Source organism: Pseudorca crassidens, chromosome 20, assembly GCF_039906515.1.
Source record: "Pseudorca crassidens isolate mPseCra1 chromosome 20, mPseCra1.hap1, whole genome shotgun sequence".
Lineage (NCBI taxonomy): Eukaryota > Metazoa > Chordata > Mammalia > Artiodactyla > Delphinidae > Pseudorca > Pseudorca crassidens.
In genome coordinates this window covers 45,987,420-46,003,242 of record NC_090315.1, presented here as the reverse complement: position 1 = coordinate 46,003,242, position 15,823 = coordinate 45,987,420, and the positions used below count along the sequence as shown (strand labels likewise).

At 37.1% G+C, this 15,823-nt stretch overlaps 1 long non-coding RNA gene and 1 pseudogene across 1 annotated transcript in view; one reads left to right on the top strand and one right to left on the bottom strand.

The window, feature by feature from the left end:
* LOC137215415 (large ribosomal subunit protein eL20 pseudogene) overlaps positions 1–3,921 on the top strand; it is a 46,382-nt pseudogene extending 42,461 nt beyond the window's left edge.
* LOC137215117 (uncharacterized) overlaps positions 1–15,823 on the bottom strand; it is a 1,036,631-nt gene that overhangs the window by 889,855 nt on the left and 130,953 nt on the right. The gene's annotated exons all lie outside the window — the stretch shown is intronic.

Below are 15,823 nucleotides of genomic sequence, written 5' to 3'. Positions count from 1 at the left end.
CACATATTAGGTCATGAAGAAAAATCTCATTGGCTCCTGTAAAGCAGAAATCATACAAAGCTATACTGAATGATCACAATGAAATAAACTTAGATCATCATCAAGAAGATAGCCCAAAAAATCTACATGGACACAGAAACTTTCCCCTAGACAGTAACTCATGTTTAAGAGAAAAATCAATATATAACTCAAAAACTACTTAGAAATGAACGACAATGAGACAATTGTTAAACGCATAGGATTTAGGTAAACAGCACTCAGAGGAAAATTTAGGGGCGTTCCATGACCCTGCTCTCCTACTTCTTGTCATCTTCCCCCAGAAAACATTTCCACCATGCACAGAGGTATGCACAAAGGTTTTTATTGCATCGTTGTTTGTCGCAGTTAACACTCCCTTAAAGATGGATACTTAGGTTCTTTCCAGATCTTCCTAGCTCCACGTTATAGAATATTATTCAATACTTCAACAGAATATAGTTATACGTATTGAAATGGAAAATTTTCCAAGATATAATGTTTAGTAAAATTTTTAAAGCAGAAAAATTAAAATATTGTAACACAATTCATGTTAGAATAATTTAACAAAAATTAAAACTAATGTATTTCTACAGGTACAGGTCTATTTTACAGAGAAAAATGTCAGGAAGAATAGCTGAGGACTAGTGCGTTAGTTTTAGGTAAGAGAGAAGGATGGGAAGAATAAACAAACAGTAATGTTTGAATTTTTTTGAACAGGAAAGTATTTACATAAAATCTGTGTAATAGAAAAAGAAAAGTTAGCTATGTGAATTATCATAAAATAATCATAAAATTCTTCTGTTACAGACAAATTTTGCTGGAACCATTCATTCAGCTTACATACTAATTTTTGCTCAGGCAAATTTTGCCCAGAGAAGTTATTAATAAAGCTAGCTTCTTTTCATTTACAACTTCAGGGGAAAGGAAAACATCAGAAAGTTTTCATTAATGGGTTTAGTTAATTACATCATTTCACATTCTAAATTATCAGACTAGAAAAGCAGCTAAGATAGAAGGGGCAGAAGACATAAATAAAGCCCAATTTTACAAACCCTATTTATTGCTTAAGAATTGTGATGATATTGTCTGCAAAATAAATCTTCAAAGCACTCAGTTTCATCAGTGTCAACGCATTTTAAACACCTGTACCTTAGACTCAGCCTTAAACACAGGGTATCTTTTAAGAGAAAAATTCATCAATATCATTAACTGCACAAGACAGGAACCAAAATGTAAACTACAAACATAAGAATGAAATAAAATGTTACATGAAGAAAGTGTAAGAAAAAAACTGCAACCCATTTCTCTAGCTCTACAATAAAATATTAAAATAATTCAGATACACTGGTTGTTAAATGGCGAGGGAGGAGGATGAATAAAAAAGTTATTCTAATTTACACAAAATTAATAAAGAAATGTCTGCATAGCTTCTTTTCCTGTTTCTACTTCTAATCATTTATCATGCAAATGAAAGCAGTAATGGAAAATGTAAAGAAAACAAATTCTGCAATATAGTGAAAACCCGTACCCAGCAAGAGATAAGACTGAATATCAGAAGGAAAGGGTCTGAAAATTAGCTGTCTGTACAATAACTGGGAGGGAAAACTGTTTTATTTAGCCTGGAGGGATTTTTTTGTAGCAAACTGACTAAATTAAAATCCAGTCTATTAAATCCAGTATCATACTAGAAAATGCCTTTTCCTTGCACTTTTAGATAAATTTTCATTGATCTCATTTTATGCATGATTACATTTTTAATGAGTTGTGCAATATTTCCAGGCTAATTTTAAATCCCCTCTCTCCCCCTCCCCTCCCCCACCCCACTTACGGCTTGCTGGATTAACATTTCTGATAAATTGTTGGACCAGAAAGAAGGAGCATTACCAAGATGAAATAAACTACCTCCATTTTTTTGCAGCTCTAAAGCGATAATAGAATACAAATGCCCACTGTCTAATTATGTCACATCTTCCAATTCATTTCACAAAAACAATTATTTTATTTTTATATAATAGGCATGTTACCTTGTATTCATTATAAATGACCCTGAACAGTATATAGTCTATTAGAATAAAAAATTCACCCCAACACTGATCAAGTAAACTTAGTGTATGACCAACTAAAAAGGAATGACCAAAAGAAGCAACTTCATAAACTAAAGAAAATGGAGACAATTAGAAAATCTATACACTAAGAAATAGTTTTTCTACATACTGACATTGTTTAAAATTAACTTTCAAATACAAAATAATACTGTTCATAACGCTTTAAAAGATCCATTCTCATATGAGACAGGAGGCTGAGAAAGCATGAAAACCTTAGGAAAGTAAGATAATTTTTCTCCACTAGCATCTTCAGGTCTATATGCCAAGAATAAAGATAATTTGATGGGAGTTGCTTGAATTCCAGCCTCTATTCAAGAAAGAAAGTCAGAAACCATTAAAATTGGGACCTATGACCAAGACTATTGTAAGAGTTCTCAACATCTATGCTTCTCCCACTTTAGCTATTTTTATAACTCTCTGTCTGATTCCTTGTGATGACTGAGAGTAAAATTCCATAAACAGATGAATACTTCTAATTCAAAGACTGATAACAAGAATAAACAAAATTAATTTCATTTCTATAGTGCTTACAAGAGATATACCTAAAAAACAGACCTTGAAAGATTGAAAATAGAATACAGGAAAAGACTGGCCAAGCTAATACTAACCAGAAGAAAACAGTAATTTTAGTGATTTTTTGTAATTTTAGTATCAAAGTACAAATTAAAGCAAAAAGCTTTAAAAGGAAAATTCCACAGATTTTATATATATATATATATACACACACATATGTGTGTATATAGATATACATGCATGTGTATGTATACACACAAACATACATACTTGGACATACATATGTGCATATGCATGCACAAAGTATTAACTTGTATGCTCCTAACACAAAATAGCTTCAAACTATAAAAGTCAAAAACTGACAATAATCAGGGGAAAGATTGAACACGTTAAATGGAGACCTGGAAGGTGTTAAAAGAGACACGTATTGAACTTCTAGAGATGAAAACTATAATGCATGAGATGCAAATATGGTGTATGGTATTAACAGGAGATTAGACAAAGTGGAAGCAAAGATTAATAAACTACAAGGCATAGCAACAAACCATCCAAAATGAAACAGAGAGGACCAAGAAAAAAAAAACCCACAAGGAAAAAATGAACAAAGCAGCAGTGAACCATGAGACAACCTCAAATGATCAAATATAACTGTCATTCCTTAAAGGATGGGGAGCAAAAAATATTTGAAAAAATAATGCCTAAAATTTTTCCAAATTTGAAAAAACTATAAGCCCTTTTGTGGGTGGTGGCCAGCCTGGAGAGTGTCACGAAGGCTTCATGCACACTACAAGAGCATGAGGTGGTGTGGTGGTGGTGGGGGCCTCCCACCCACTCCCAAATGCCACTCACCACCCCTCTACCACATAAAAATCTTTGTACCTAATCATGCTGTGCTGATACTTTGTGTCTCAGCTGAAGAAGATGAAGTCTTCAGGGGAAATAATCTACTGTGGGCAGGTGTTCAAGAAATCCTCCTGCAGGTGAAGAACTTCAGCATCTGGTTGCATCACAACTCTGACAGAGCGCCCACGTGTACCAGGTGTACCGGGACCTGACCATCACAGGCACTGCCACTGAATGCTATCATGACACAGGTGCCCAGCACAGCACCTGGGCCCACTCAATCCAGATCATGATGGTGAAGCAGATCACAGCCAGCAGGTGCCACCTGCCAATAGTCAAGCAGTTCCACAACTCCAAGATCAAGTTTCTGCCGCTCCACTGAGTCCTACATCACCAGCTTCAATCATGCTTCACCATCAAGAGGCCCAACACCTTCTTTTAGATACAGGGCCCTCCCCATCCCTAGGTCGGCCAAAATAAACTCCTTGTGGGGAAAATCCCAAGAAGCTGAGTGAACCCCAACCATAATTATGAAAAATGAAGAAAACTAAAACACATCATAAGCAAATTGCTTAAAATTGGGGATAAAGAGGAAAATGTGAAAAGTAGTCAGGGGGGCAGAAAAAGAGACACATTATGTACAAAGGATGAGAAACAACAGGTTTCTCATCAGAAGCAAGGTAAGCTAGAAAACAGTGCAACATCTTTGAAGTGCTGACTAGGGTAGTGGGGGACAGGGAGGGGGAGGCAAGGGGGAGACAGTGAAAATAGATAGAAAAATGAAGGTGAAACAAAGACCTTATCCAAACATAAAAAACTGAAAGAACTAATCACCAACAGACCTGCACTATAAGAAATAGTAAAGTAAGTGCCTCAAACAGAATGAAAATTATACCAGATGAAAAGCTGGAGGTACACAAAGAAGGAAGAGCACTGGAAATAGAATCTAGAAATGTAAATATAAAGACTTTTTTTAAAAAACTTTAATTTATCTCTTTAAAAGATAACTAACTGTTTAAAGCAAAAATAATAACAAGGTATTGCAGGGATTTCAACATACATAAAAATGAAATGTATGACAATAGTTTAAAGGCCAGGAGAGAAAAGAGAAATGAAAGTATACTATTGCCAGTCTCTTATACAGTAAGTGTACAATAGCAAAGATTGACTATGATATGTCAAAGATGTATAATATAAACACCAAAGCAACCAGTAAAATAAGTTATAATTAATAAGACAAAGAAGACAATATGGAATCATAAAAATATTAATCTGAAAGACTGAGAAAGAAAAGGAGTATAAAGGGAACATAGAACAGAAGGGACATACAGAAAACAAAAGCAAGATGGTCAGTTCAATACAATTATACCAATAACCATATTAAATGTAAATGGTCTTTAAAACACAACTAAAAAGCAGAGATAATTAGATTAGGAGAAAAAAGGGATAGCACCAAACTCTACACTGCTGCAAATTAAGAAAAACAAGTAAAAAGTAAAAAGAATGAAAAAGATATTCTGTACTAACATAAATTTAAAGTAGGAGTGGCTATATTAATATCAGACAAAATAATTTCATCATCCAGTATTTTAGGTCTAAGATACAGTACCAATTTCAATCTTGAATTAAAATCTTCACCCAGGCAGTGAAACAAGAACATGCTGTCATCATTACTGCCCAACTCTTTTACTCATGCTATAACAGTTGGAAGTCAAACTTTTAATGGCCTTTTTATGATCTTTTCTACTTCTACATCATGGTACTCTCTGAAAAATAACTAAATTATTGTAAGAGAATTACAATATTTAAACATCCAAATCTGACCAGTTTCTGCATATATTTGTCATTTTTATCACAGAAACAGGTTTCAGGGAATTAAAGAATTATAATAAAAATCCAAAGCCTGCAACTGAGCAATTTAACTATTTTTAATGATGGTGAACAGTAAATACATGATCAGAAACATAAAATATTAACATCAAAGTGAAATACAGAAAGGCTGAGAAAGTACTAATGGCCTAAAGGAATGTAGTAGAGAATTTAAAAGACTATAAAGCTCACAAGAGAACATGACAAGAATCTAACACTCAAAACAGTAAAAGCCAAACTTACATTTGTTTAACCTACTGAAAAATTCTCTGTATTCTGGACAGCCACAGTCTAAGACTTCAGCAATGAAAATATAATTAAGATATGCTAATATTGGACAAGAAAATAGTTAAGACCTGGGGATGTGGAAATGTCTTCCATACTGCTCAGGTGGGTAGTACGTGAACATGGGAAGGATTCTAGGGGTGGTTTGAAGAACTGCAGAAGCCCCAGAAAATGTTTTTGCTTTTAAAGAAGGCATAAATCAGAAAGGTGGGAAGTTTCCATTAACGGAAACACTTCATAGACCTTTGCCCTGCTCTGCATGCAGAGAACAGAAATATCTATTTCAGGGAAATTCTGTGAGCAGAATTAAGGGAAATCAACAAGTTTGGTGCAGCTGGCTTTGACAGAAGTTTCAAATAGAAGTTTCAAAATGGACCTAAAAAAACTATCATGTTTCATTGCAAAAGCACCAGCTTTGAAGCTGGAACCCTCCAGTTTTCAAACCTGGCTCTACAAGTTTATAAATTGTGAGAATTTGGTCAAGCCTCTTGCTTGCTCAACATCTCAGTTTTTTTAATCAATAAAATTGAATAATATCTTCCTCACAGGGTTGTTAATAAGGACTTGCTCATATACATAAAGAACAGACGTCACGGCTGAGCACTTAGTAAGGCCTAACTAAACAATACCAATTATTAAAAAAAATCAGGTCCAATCTCACCACTTTTATTCAACATAGTTTTGCAAGTCCTAGCCATGGCAATCAGAGAAGAAAAAGAAATGAAAGGAATCCAAATTGAAAAAGAAGTGAAACTGTCACTGTTTGCAGATGACATGATACTATACATAGAAAATTCTGAAGATGCTACCAGGAAATTACTAGAGCTAATCAATGAATTTGGTAAAGTTGCAAGATACAAAATACACAGAAATCTCTTGCATTCCTATACACTAACAACGAAAGATTAGAGAAATTAAGGAAAACAATCCCATTTACTATTACATCAAGATGAATAAAATACCTAGGAATAAACCTAGCTGAGGAGGCAAAAGACCTGTCCTCAGAAAACTATCAGATAGTAATGAAAGAAATCAAAGATGAGACAAAGAGATGGAGAGATACACTATGTTCTTGGATTGGAAGAATCATTATTATCAAAATGACTATACTACCCAAAGCAATCTACAGATTCAATGCAATCCCTATCAAATTACCAATGACATTTTTCACAGAATTAGAACAAAAAATTTTACAATTTGTATGGAAACACAAAAGACCCTGAATAGCCAAAGCAATCTTAAGAAAAATGGAGCTGCAGCAATCAGGCTCCCCAATTTCAGACTATACTACAAAGCTACAGTAATCAAAACAGTATGGTACTGGCACAAAAACAGAGATGTAGACCAATGGAACAGAATAGAAAGTCCAGAGATACCATGCACCTATAGTCAACTAATCTATGACAAAGAAGGCAAGAATATACAGTGGAGAAAAGACAGCCTCTTTAATAAGTGGGGTTGGGAAAAATGGACAGCTCATGTAAAATAATGAAATTAGAACACTCCCTAACACCACACACAAAAATAAACTCAAAATGGATTAAAGACCTAAATCTAAGGCCAGATACTGTAAAACTCTTAGAGGAAACCATAGGCAGAACACTCTCTGACATGAATCACAGCAATCTTTTTTGATCCACCTCCTAAAGTAATGAAAATAAGAACAAAAATAAACAAATGGGACCTAATTAAACTTAAAAGCTTTTGCATAGCAAAGGAAACCATAAACAAAACAAATAGACAACCCACAGAATGGGAGAAAATATTTGCAAACAATGCGACCAACAAGGGATTAATCTCCAAAATATACAAACAGCTCATGTGGCTCAATATCAAAAAAAACAACCCAATAAAAAAATGAGAAGATCATTTTTGTACCATTTTGTAAATTGGTACAGCCACTATGCAGAACAGTATAGAGGTTCCTTAAAAAACTAAACATAGAGCTACCATATGATCCAGCAACCCCACTCCTGGGCATATACCTGGAGAAAATCATATTTCAAAAAGATACATGCACCCCAATGTTCACAGAAGCACTACTTACAATAGTCAAGACATGGAAGCAACCTAAATGTCCATCAACAGAGGAATGGATAAAGATGTGGTACATATATACAATGGAATATTACTCAGCCATAAAAAAGAACAAAAGAACAAAATAATTCCATTTGCAGCAATGGATGGACCTAGAGATTGTCATACTGAGTGAAGTAAGTCAGACAGAGAAAGACGAATACCATATGATATCACTTATGTGTGTAATCAAAAAAAAATGGTACAAATGAACTTATCTACAAAACAGAAATAGAGTCACAGATGTAGAAAACAATCTATGGTTACCAGGGGGGAAGGGGAGAGGGATAAATTGGAAGATTGGAATTGACATATACACACTACTATACATAAAATAGATAACTAATACGGACCTACTGTATAGCACAGGGAACTCTACACAGTACTTCATAATGACCTATATGGGAAAAGAATCTAAAAAAGAGTTGATATATATGTATATGTATAACTGATTCACTTTGGTACACCTGAAACTAAGAGAACTATCAACTAGACTCCAATAAAAAAATTTTTTTAATAATAAAATAATTAGAACCATCTTTCCTAAAGGGCCAGAAAATGCTGACCGGAATTGGCAAATGAATGTAAGATTGCTGACATAAAGGGAGCTGAATTTGTATGAGAAAAACTAAATTACAAAATTAAATAGTGCTCATTTAAGTAATGAGGCTGTGTTAGTCTTCGAAAATGGCTGCTATCACTTCTTTCCCTTCCTATAAAAGCAAGTCACTCTTCCCATTGAGAAGTGGAGTCTACTTCCCTTCTGAATTTGGGTTGGCCTTATAACTTGGGTAGAAGTGATACTGTTCTAGATTCAGTCCTAGACTCTAAGCTCTGGGTGATGGCTGATAAGAAGTCTGACTAACCTGAGACTACCATGCTGTAAGAAGACCCTAGCTAGCCACATGAAAAGGACATGTGGAGAAGCAGCAAAGCATAAGGCATTCGAGCGATGTTTCCTTGGAACTTCTAGCCCAGCCAAGATGACAACTGAATGCAAAGAACTGACAGAGTTGACATCATCTGAGGAAGAAAAAACACCCAGCTAAGCCCACTCACTCAACCCACAGAATCATATAAAAAAATTTTTTTTAAGTTTTGGGCAAAGGATAAATAAAAGAGTCTAAACCCACCAACCATCAACTGTATTTCTCTGGGGCCTCAGACTGTCAGAAGCAGCTCATCAAATTGTCGTTCCTCCCTTAACAGATTTTTATTGGGGTGTGTGCACTAGGAGTTTTGGACAACACTGGAAGTGAGCATCATCCTCAAAAGTAAAAGGGAGAACTGCAATTCCTGAAACATTCTCTCTGCAGGACAAGCCTAGACTCAGTGGGTAGGCACTGCAAATAAGAACCGAGCCAGTGAAAACAGCCAGAACACCTCTGGCAGAGGGGTGGATCCTTTCTTATCTACAGCTAAAAGAATGCTTTGTTAAAAAAAAAAAAAAAACTTTTTCTGACAGAGCCCATAGAAAGCCATCTTGCAACTATATCTCACTTTCAGGAAACCTAAATTTACTACCAAAGCCACTTTGGTAATTTTTTTCTTTCCCTGCATAGGACTGATACTTAAGAACACAACCACAATCAGTCTTTTCAAATGCATCACCTCACTGGGATTTGATTTATGGTTTAAGAACCTGTTGAAGTCAGGGTTTTCCCTCCCTCTCGTGAATATTAAATTGATTACCATAACTAGTGGTCAATGCTGTGATGCCAGAAGATAGTTCTAAAAACACAAGATAATAAAATAGATGGAGTCCTTGAAATGCTTGGTCTTCCCCTTTGTAATTCTATTCCTTTCCTTAGAGTAAAACCCTTTCTCAGTCTTTAAATGACAGCTGTCTTATTATCACCCTCAACTGATTATGGATTATAAAAAGTTTTCTACCTCTTCCCACAAATTTTCCACGTAACCCATTTCCCACATCTTATGGCAGGAAACGGCATGAAGAATGATTCTGGGCATAAAAACTTTTCAGGTCTTTAATACGGTGAACTCACCTCAATATTTCTCTGATTTGCTGTCAGTGACCTTACTCTAAAGAGCCTTCAATGAAGTCATCTCCAGAATTTCAAGACAGTTATTTATTGGTTTATTCCTTTTACTCCACCATTTAACTTCATAAAATTAAGTTCTAAATTAAACGAATTTTAAGTAGCAGTTACTAACAGCAAGGCCAGGAAGACTTAACTTTTGATCTCAAAATTGCCTGTTTTTATATCCAAAGTAGCATTCATTTTTATACACATCTTCCAAAAAGAATGAAATAAATAGGCTTGGGTTTTAAGAGATAGAAACAAACAACATCAAAAAAAAAGAGAAACTCTCATTAATTGAATATTTAATGTTAGCAATTAAGTGCCTATCACATCCCAAGTAGCAGAAATATAAAGATAAAACAGCCCCAACTCCCAAGAAGTATATGAGTTAATAGGGATGCAGACACAGAACAAACTATGTACAACATCTGGGGAAGAGAAAATACAACAACGGGATACAAAGGGTGGACTGGGCATAGATGAAGTGGAAGGGCAAGGAGGAAAGGATTCTGAGGCAGTAAATTTGAGCAGGGCCTACAAACAGATGGTGTGAGAGAAGCAGGAAAAGGTTAGGATAAGGCACATTCCAGACAGAGGAAAAGTCCCAGAATCCTGAGAATCACCATGCATCTTCAGGAAATATGATGAATGAGTATAATAAGCAGATGCGGGAAGGGAGGATGTATTAGTTTCATATAAGTTGCTCTAACAAGTTACCACAAACTAGGTGCCTCAAAATAACAGAACTCTATTCTCACAGTTCTAGAGGACAGAAGTCAAAAATCAAGTTGTCAACAGGGTTGATTCCTTCAGAAGGCTCTAAGGGAAAATCTGTTTTATGCCTCTCTCCTAGCTTCTGGTGGTTGCTGCAATACTTGGGGTTCCTTGGCTTGTAGCTGCATCACTCTAATTTCCGCCTCTATTGTCATGGACCCTTCCTCCCGTGTGTCTACAAATGGCCTTCTTATAAGGATACCAGTAATTGGATTTAGGGTCTCCCTAATTCAATATGATCACACCCTAACTAATTACATCTGCAAAGACTATTTCCAAATAAGGTGACATTCTGATGTTCCAGATGGACATGAAAGTTAGTTTGGGAAACACCGCTGAACCCAGTACCGAGGCCATGCTGAGGAGCGTGGATGCTGTAAGGCTTACGTTTTTGTACTATCTGTAAGCCACCCACTCTTCTATTTTACTTCATTGTATTTAAAAATGTTATTAGCTCAGTTCTCTTTTTTCCCTTGTATAATTTATTTTAAAAGGAAGCATCCTATCATTATTATAAATGAAAATCTTTCTTGCCATGAACTATAAGGTATCTATAAAATATTTACTAAATTTTAATGAAAGTATCTCAACAATCAAATATACAAATAATAAATCTGATTGATGTGAAAAATGTCTACCTGTAAATAGGTTCCTCAGTGATGAGAATGGAACTGTTGGTGACTACTTATAATGAAAGAAATTTGGCTCATCTTCACTGGGTTTAAAAAGATGAGGTTCCACATCAGTAGGACAATTCTCCCCTCACAGGCCGAAAATCCTGATTTATTATACACATTAACTGAAGAGAGCCAAATAAATTTAACCCCTTGACTGATATAATTGAGAACTGAGAATCCGTTCCTAACCAAAATGATAATCATCACTTCTGCTCAACAATCTCTTGTCACCAGAAGCCATCTGACCAAAGCACTAGAACCTGTTCTACTTCAAAATGTTTTATGTTATTCGATAATAACGGAATAATGGAAAAAAGATTCTCCATAACATTCACCCCTGCCTCACAATTTGAGAAAATTCTTACAAGGATCTTCTAGCAAATCTTTCGAGTATATTCTCATAATGTCCCAAATATTGTTGACAATTTCTTCATGTGGGTTCTTTAGGAGGTTTCATTACCAGGTCTTTCAGACAAAACTTTCAGTATTGTTGAGCAGATGAATGGGCCTAAAGGGCCCTGGGTGTAATCATAACTGCTACCATTTATTCACCACTGCTATGTACAGGCACTGCATGAAGCTATCAATATGCTTTTCCTCATTTAACTATCACAACTTCTTCAAAATAGCTACTATTATTATAGTATATTACACTATATTATAGCACTCTATAGCTGAGGAGACTGAAGTTCAGAGAAGCAATGAGATTTGCTGAAACTTACACTGTCCATAGGGGAAGAAGAGTCATGGCTCCAACCCAGGTGGGTCAGCTTCCAGCACCGGTACCCTGTGACCTCATGGGGACATGAACTGGAATTGGGGCTACAGCCCTTTCTCACCTTTCCTAGGACACTTGGTCCTTAGATTCCAGCACCAGCCTGAGGCACAAGGCCACGGTGTTTCTGCCTGGGAAATCCATGCAACTGGGCTGCAGGGAAACCCATCACAGGATGAGTGGCCAGTGGAAGTTGGTAGGGGGAGCAGAAGAGAAATGTGGGGGCCTGAGCATGGAAGAAGTAAATGTGTCTAAGTTGGGACCATCACCAATGAACCTGATAAAAGGCTCTCCTCCTCCCTTCCCAATCTCTTCTTATCCTCCATGCCTCCACCCCTAACTCAGCTCTGGGCAACTCTGCCTCCCAGCCAGGTCCATTCCAGTAACGCTTAATTCTCTTCAACCACCATGCAAGGCACAAAGAGGGAAACACTACTGTATTCAATGAAGATCTATCAAAGGTTTTTAAGTAGGGAAGTGGCCTGATACAATCCACCTTTAAGAAATGTGAAGGGGACTGGGAGTCTTCAGGTCTAGAGATGACCTAAATTGCTATCGTAACAATTCATCTGGGAGACCACAAAGTCTTAAACTAGAGAAATGGCAGGGGGAGCAAAGAGGAAGCAGTGGATCTGAAAGCCAAAAAGTAAAATGGTGAAATGGACCCTGGTGCAAGTGGCTGAAGAGTCCAAGTGAGGTAGGTTTCCAGTTTGAGCAGTTGGGTGGATGCTGATACCATTAAGCATAAGAAGGAAGAAAGGAAGAGGTGTGTGTCAGAAGGTAATTGGTTCAGTTTGGGAGGCAGTACCCAGCCTGTTAGAAATGACTAGTAAGTAGATGGAGCTCAGAACAAGCCCTTACCATGAGACAATGACAACCAAAGCCTTGGACATGGATGCACTAAGACAGCAATTTCAGGAAGAGCAAGAAGAGTCCCAGGGACAGAAAACTTGCAAACACCAGCCTTTAAGAAATAGGGGAGGACCCAGACAAATGAAGGGGAGTGGTCAGAAAGGAAGGGGACCTGGAGAGCAAGGCCACAGAGGCCAAAAGCACAGACATTTTCAAGGGGGGGTGTGAGCACAGTGTGAAATAGGGCTAAGAAGTGAAGGAGGATAAAGAATTCAAAGAAGCCTCAGGATGTCGCCAGCAGGGGCTTATTCATGACCTTGAGAAGAGTCACATTTGGGAGAAAATGTCAAAGCCAGGGCACAGGGGGTGCAGAGTAACCAGGAAGCAAAGTGAATGTGGCAGGCACAGGCAACTGTTCCAAGAAATTTAGCAGAAAAAAAGGGAAAAAATAGAACAGTAACTTAAGTTGGAGCAGACTTGGTGGGAACGGGGTTGTTTGTTAGTTTTATTTTGAATTTAGGGTCAGAACATAAAGGAAAGAACCAGAAAAATAGGATGGGGGAAGGGAGGAGGACTAAAAGCAAGAGAGAAAGAGAAATAAATTTCTGGAAAAAGATCCCAAGGATGTAAAAGAGGATGGGTGGAAGGCTTAAGCAGCAGATAATGGGGGGTCACTCAAGAAGAAAACAGGCACATGAGTGGGGCCTAGGTGTAATCATAACTGCTACCAATTACTCAGCACTACTACGTGAAGCCACTGCATGAAGCTATCATGTATTTTCTCATTTAATTCTTACAACTCTGAAGTAGCTACCATTATTATCTGTACTCTACAGCTGGGGAATCTTAGATTCCAACAGGTGATAAGGTTTGCTGAAGCTTACATTGCCCTTAAGAAAACAAGGGGGATTATGGAGAAAGGAGTTGAAGGCATGAAACAGAAAGTGGAGGATGCTACATGCAAAGTATAAATTGCTGTGGGTTCCCAAATAGGGAGACAAACCATGCCAGATATGATTAAACGGCATTTCCTGCTCCAGACTGCAGGGATCAAGGCATGGATAGTGAAGTTTCTGTAATTAACTTACGTAACAGTGATCACTATGACCCGTTTGGATGACCAGGGGAAACTGCAAACTCTTTAAAATGGTTTAGATGTGGCACAGTCCTGCCCTAGGCTAGATTCAAGAATAGGAAAGAAGCTTCCCAAATGCCAGTGGCTTTAACCCATTTACATGTAATTTCTCAATAATTTTAAAAACTCTCCACTTTCCTATCACTTTGCTTTCAACCTAATGAAAACACAGCTTTAATCTGAGGGAGGAGAATTGATTACATCTAAATTTATTCAGCTGGTTAAGAGATCCAGAGGCAATTACTAATTTACATTTTTATCACTGCCTTTTTAAACTTGATCTAAACAGGTTCTATCTATTGGTCCATTGTTTTAAGAAACTCCTCAAAGCTTCTTGATTTGTAATCAATCTTTTTTTAATACTGTCATTTCTCATGGACTTCTGAAGTCACAAAGTCCATGACTCACAGACTTCTGCTTTGTGTCTATGAAAACCTTGGGTGGAAGATTCTATTTTCCCTTATGGATTGTATTCTCTACAGCTAAAAGCATCAAGGAAATTTTAACTTTGTATTTCTATGAGGCTTCTTTCAAGGTGTGTTGACAGTGTAACTGACAGTCTGGTTGCACATCGAGAATTTGTGGTTCTTTCTAAAAACATACTTTCGAGATCAACCAATATCTGAAAGAAGAGTTCCAATGTATAAACATAAGATGACAGTTCCAATATATAATTCAGGAAGTTTCCTTCCCTGGGCAGTTGCCTTCACACATGCATAATATCAACTAATTCTTATTATTCACAAGTAAAATTTAAAGATACAAATGCAAGGTCTCTACCCTAGAGGAGTTTACAGATCCCCCCAACCCCTGCCAACATTCATGAGTATATGTCTAAACACACTACACCAGCTCTTCCTGCAAGCATCTGGGACCCTACCTTCAGGCTTTCTCTGGCCACAGGACTATGCCTGAAGTGCTCAGGGAATTAATTCCCTAGGGAGCAGCCGTCAAGCCATGACAAATAAAATACAGTGGAGAGATACCTCAGTTTCCATACCCCTCAGGTGAGACAATTCTGAGACACGCACTGTATAGTTTCTCCAAGGTCCTCAGCAGGACTGAGCCCCAGCTGCCCTCAACAGTCACCTGCTCATCAAGGCATCTTTTATGGGCTTCTTCCCTCCCCTCTCACTTCCCTACTCTCTTTCATGGAGGGTCCTGGAATCTCTCTCCAAATGAACTACTTATACTCAAAGTTGGTGACTGTTGGGGAAACAAGGTAGGTTCAAAAGAACAGTCACCAGGTTAGAGATGGCAGCAAATTACCAGATAAAGTTGCAAAATCTAACTAACCAGACACCCTGTTCCCTGACAATGCTGACAACTTTGTGGTTTCTTCTTATTGGCATAACAGTGGTTTCTCAGTTATGCAAAAGAGAAGAAACTTGGGAGAGGAAATAGCCTTGACTTTCATGAAACCATCTCAGTCAGGGTTCAGTCCAGGAAAGAGAGTTTATGCCAGAGTTCTCTATTTTAATAGAGAATATTTTATACAGGAAGCTAGTCATAAAGGGGCTGGAAAAGCCAAATGGCCAAAGAGGACAATAATGCAGAGATGTGCAACAGAAAGAAGCTACTATCTAGTTCCTCAAGATGTTCAATGTATAGTTACCTTATGATCCAGTCATTCTACTCCTAGGTCTATCTCTTTTTGCTTAAGAGAACTGAACATTTCAATCTGAGAATTGAAAACATAAGTTCACACAAAAACTTACAAATGAAACTTCATAGCAGCGTTATTCATAAAAGCCCCCAAAATGCAAACAACCAAATGTTCATCAGCTGATGAATGGATAAGTGAAATGTGGTATATCCATACAACGGGAATATCATCCAGCCACAAAACTGAAGTA